The sequence below is a fragment of the Macrotis lagotis genome, chromosome 2, assembly GCF_037893015.1.
Source record: "Macrotis lagotis isolate mMagLag1 chromosome 2, bilby.v1.9.chrom.fasta, whole genome shotgun sequence".
NCBI classification, from domain to species: Eukaryota; Metazoa; Chordata; class Mammalia; order Peramelemorphia; family Peramelidae; genus Macrotis; species Macrotis lagotis.
Genome location: NC_133659.1, coordinates 183,998,879 through 184,004,200, shown reverse-complemented (window position 1 = coordinate 184,004,200; position 5,322 = coordinate 183,998,879).

Sequence of the window (5,322 nt, the reverse complement as noted above, 5' to 3'; positions counted from 1 at the left end):
CATGCTTGATGCTGGGAATATAAAATGAAAATCAGTCCTTATTTTCACAGAGTTTACATTCTAGCTGTAAAATGAGAGGGATAAGATTAGATGATTTCTAAATTCCCTTTGAGTATTCAATCTATGATCTGATTGTGTCACACCTCTAATTAAAACTCTTTAGTTGTCCCCTGTTTCCTGATTAACCTTCCGGGGTCATCCATCACCATTCCAGATATATGCAAATACAAGGAGACCAATATCTGGGGTTTGGGAGTGGAGGATTTTAAGATCTAGAATTAAAGCTCTAATCCAACCTCTTCATTTTACAGATAAAAAAACTGAGGATCAGAGAGGTGAAATGATTTTTCTAAGAACACACCAACTTTTTAGTTTGGCATTCAAAACCTTCTACAGGCTGGTACTCCCTTACATATTGCAGCCATCTCACCTCACTCCCTCCCCCTTTACTTGATGCAACAGTCAAACCAGACTATTTTTGAGCATGCCTTCCATTTCTGCTCTCTGCTGATGTCCATCTGTTGAAATCCTAATATCTTTCTTTTTAAATTTTTAATATTTTATTTCCCTCCAGGCATATGTAAAATAATTTTAAATATTTTTTAAATTTTTTTGAGTTCCAAATTCTCTTCCTTCCTCCCTCTTTTTTGAGAAGTTTGATATAGCTAACTATCTTTCAAAGTCTAGTTCAAATCTCATCTCTTTTTTAAATCATAATAGTATTTTATTCCTTCTTTTTCAATTACATGTAGAAATAGTTTTCAACATTCTTTTTTGTATCTTTTTCCTTCCCTCCTCTCCCTCCCTAAGAGTGCAAGCCAATCTGATATAGGTGATATATACACAGTTATGTTAAACACATTTCCATATTAGTCATGAAAAATCAGAATAAAAGGGAAAAAAACTACCAAAAAAAAGTTTTTAAGTATGCTTTGATCCTTATTCAGTCTCCATAGTTCTTTCTTTGGATGTGAATAACATTTTCTCTTCCACGATGTTTTTTCTGATTTCTCTCTCTAACCTCACCATCAAAAAGAAACAAACAAGAGTCTGTCTCTCTCTCTCTCTCTCTCTCTCTCTCTCTCTCTCTCTCTCTCTCTCTCTCTCTCTCTCTCTCTCTCTCTCTCTCTCTGTCTCTCTCTCTCTCTCCCTCTTTCTCTCTCTCTCTCTCTCTCTCTCTCTGTCTCTGTCTCTCTCTCTCTCTCTCTCTGTCTGTCTGTCTCTCTGTCTCTGTCTCTTTCTCTCTGGTGAAGGGGAAGCTCACTTTAAAACAAACAAATAAGTAACACAAAATAGAACTTAAGTATTGTCTCCCCTCTTCCTTGCTTAATGGATTCTTGGATGGAAGACCCCTTAGAGATGATCATTTTGCAGATGAGGAAAACTCAGTCTCAGAGCATGTAAATGATTCAATGGTGATTTTATGCTCCTTTTTTTTTCACTCAGACTAGCACAGCGCTCAGAACACAGTAGGTTTTTTTTTTTTAATGTTTACTGCATTGACTTTAGTTATACCAAGTTGTATCAAGGTACCCACAGGGAAGGCTGGGTACATTTCCATGATGCCTTAAAAAAAACCACTCTCATGTTCTCCTGGCTGTAGTTCATCTTTTCAGCTTCTTTTGAGGCAGGCGGGCAGGAGGCAGGCAGGCAGGTGAGGCTTAAGGGGGAATGTTGATGTTTTGTGAACCTAGACTAGCCTTCTGAGCAGCCACCAAACCTGATGATGACGGTGTCCAGGAACGCCCTGGTTTTGCTCACTGCAGCAGCTGCTTGTCCTTGTTGGTGAGGTTGGTGTGAGGCACGGGGCCAGCCCCTGCTCTGATTTCTGCCCCAGTGCATGATCTAGTGCCAAAGCAGAACAGTTGGTACTGCTACTGACCATGGCCAGGTCACATGAGGAGCGCTGGCCGGTCTGTTGGGTATTTTCAGTGGGTGACCGAATGGACAGCCGCAGGGGGAGGCAAAAGGGGAGGTTGTGGAAGGGCAGCCTCTTGTTGTTGGGAAGCCTAAATGAGTAGCTGTTTGTGACTGGCAATTCCTGGCTTGGACCCACACAAAGCTTTCCCTCTCACCCTGGTGTTTCTGATTTGTTTTACATTCAACCTGGAAGGCCTCCAAAAGGCCACCAAAAGGCAAATGGGGGAAAAAAGGACCAGCAAGCTCTATGAGGACATAAATGTGTTAGATCAGAGGCAAGTGGGAGGGAAGGAAGGGACTCTTGGTTTGAATCCTGAAAACCCTTTGCAGAGATCATCCCAATGAAAAGAATCCCTTCCAACCTGTCTTCCCAAAAAAACTCAGTCAGAACTACAGAACTTAACTATGAAATATAAAACAGAAAACAATCCAATGCCTTTACCACTATTCACTTCCTTCTGGCCTCAGTTCCTCCTGTTGGAGTAGATGTTCAACTTACATGAAAACCAATGTTAAGAGAGTACACTAATGTTCCTTCTGTTTTTGTTTTTTGCTAGGGAATGGAGTTAAATGACTTGTCCAAGGTGACACAGCTAGATTATTATTAAGTGTCTGAGGTTGGATGTGAACTCAGGTCCTCCTGACCCCAGGGCTGGTGCTCTATCCACTGTACCACCTAGCTTCCCCCCAATGCTCCTTTTGTAAAAATAGCTGGTATGTTTGTAGTTGGGTAATCCATCTTCATCCCCAAGATTTGTACTGAAGACTTTGGTTTCACCCATGGTATGGGAAATAAATTTTTGGAGCATAGTCTCATCTCCTGTATTCCCAGTTAAGAGAGCCCAAAAGGCAGCTTCTCCAGAGAAATGAAAAAAGCTCTTGCCATAATTCTGTTGTTCCTTCTCTACTCCCTGCAGGGTCTGTGTACTTTTCTAAGGATAGGTTTCATTCTTGGGGGTGGGCAGAAACAAAGGCTGAATTATTCCCTTTGAAAGCCCTATTTGGGAAAATGGTGCCATTCTGTAGTTCTTAATTTTCTAGCCCCTTTTTGAGGGTGTTTTCCCCAGGTTCTATCCTTGATTCTCTTATGTTTTCTTTCTATATTCTGTCTAGCTCTTACACTCTTGTGGCTTCCACAACAGCCTCTGGGTGGACAACTTTAGGTCTGGCATTCCTCCTAAATTCTAGACCCACATTTCCAATTGTCCACAGGTAATCTCCAAGTGGATATTCCAGCAGCACCTCAAAAAAACAAATTCACAAACGTATCCCAAACTGATCTTGTTATGAAAAGAAAGGATGTGTACATAATTTTAATTGTAAATTACAATATATATGTAACTATAATAAAATGTAATTGAAATGTAAGGGGAAAGGGATTGGATTTGAAGTCTGAAAGGGTCTACCTGTCTTTTAATTCTTTCTCAGGCCCCAAATGACTGTATGACTATAGACAAGTCACTTTATTGTCTCTATGATTGTTTCCTTATCTATAAAATGAAAAGATTGAATTAGATGATTTCTATATCATCTTCCAGGTCTCAATCCTATGAATCTGTTATGGTCTCTGACTATTCCCCTCCCCACTTTTGGTTTTAGGTTTTTGCAAGGCAAATGGAGTTAAGTGGCTTGCCCAAGGCCACACAGCTAGGTAATTAGTAAGTGTCTGAGCTCAGATTTGAGCTCAGTTACTACTGACTCCAGGGCCAGTTTGATCAGTCATTTCTTATAACTCATTATATAATATTGATATCAACTCTGCAATATCACAGGCATCCATGCTCCTCTATTCTCATGGCAAATATTGTAATAATATCCTCATTAATAATGGCCTAGATGATCGAAAATCACCTCCTAAAAGATATTCCCAGTTCTCTTCTCCAACTGTATTCTTCATATTTTTTAGTCATATTCCATTCTTTGTGATCCCATTTTGGATTTTCTTGGCAAAGATACTGAAGTAATTTGCTATTTCTTTTCCCAGCTCATTTGACAAGCAAGGAGCTGAGGTAGACAGGGTAAAATGACTTGTTCAGGGTCATACAGCTAGTAGGTGTCTGGCCAGATTACATAAAGGGGACAAGGGACTTAATTGTGGAGACTAGTGTTGAGTTGAGCTCCTTCCCTAAAGAATCAAGATAGGGAAGAAAAGAAGGATGGAAGGAATTAAAGGGTGGAGGCACTGGAGGTCACAGTGGGGATGAAGAGCTAGGATAGGGATTAGAAAGCATAAGGAAAGATGGCATGATAAAATATAATATAAAATATATTAAAATTATATATTTATATAATTTTATAAATTATGCATTTTATATATATTATAAATTTATAAAAATTTCAGAGTTCATGAGTGTGAAAGTATAATATTTTTGGGCAATGGCAAAATCAAGGATGTGATCATATCTGTGTGCAGCTAGGAGAGGAAGAATAGTTCATAGTAATTGAGTAAATTGAAATATTGGGAAGTTCATTTGAAGGAACAACAATATCAGGGCAGGTTTGGGGCGGGAGAAAGGCTGTGAGCCAATCACTGAATTCACTGTTGTTGGTCCTTCATTTTCAAAGAGGGCTAATGACATCAGGAGGGTGATGTCTTGACTTGCAAGTGAATTGGATCTGAGTGAGGCAGGGTTGTGAAAAGTAATCAGCCTCATTCTTTCCTCCAGGGTCACCAGAGTCCAGACATAGGACAGAGTGACTAGGGATGGCCCTGAATGCAGTGGGAAGCCTAACCCTTTTAAATTTTTTTCTCAAGTTCACTTTCTCTAAACCTGGGAAAACACCCATTCAGTAAAGACTAGGTAAGAAAGGAGGCAAAAGATGGCCTAGTTTGCCTTTACGAAAGAATCAGTTTTGGAGGAGAAGATGCTTAGTTGAACTCATTGAAAAAGGATGGAGAATGTCCTGGAGATGAATAGATAATAGCAAAATCTAGAAAATTTGAATATTGTGAACATCAAGGGAGAGGTTGCCGAGTGATAATAGCAGAGGAAGAATTTGGAAGCAGAAATGAGTACTCTTCTAGGAACTGGATGCTTTTGTATTCCAACTTCATCATGACTGACAAAGTTTGAGAAAAAGTGATGTTATGTTGTCAGGAGAGCCAGATCTGTGAATTCTAGGTGATGCACAGAGTGAGGAAGGTAATGTTTTAAGATGAAAGCAAGTTTACTAATTGGAGCAGGCATTTCAGAGAATACAGTAAAAGGGTAGGTAGATCTGGAGGAGGAACATTTGGGAGCGGGGAGGAAGGTAGAGTTGGGGGGGGGGGGAGATGAGAGTAATGGTCAGTAAAAAGCTGGGGATGGGAAAATGGGGTTTGTGAATTGGTAGCCAGGGATCAAGAGTCACTGGGATGGGGAAAATATGAAGGAGCAGGAGGAGAATGCTGGCCATTGAAGA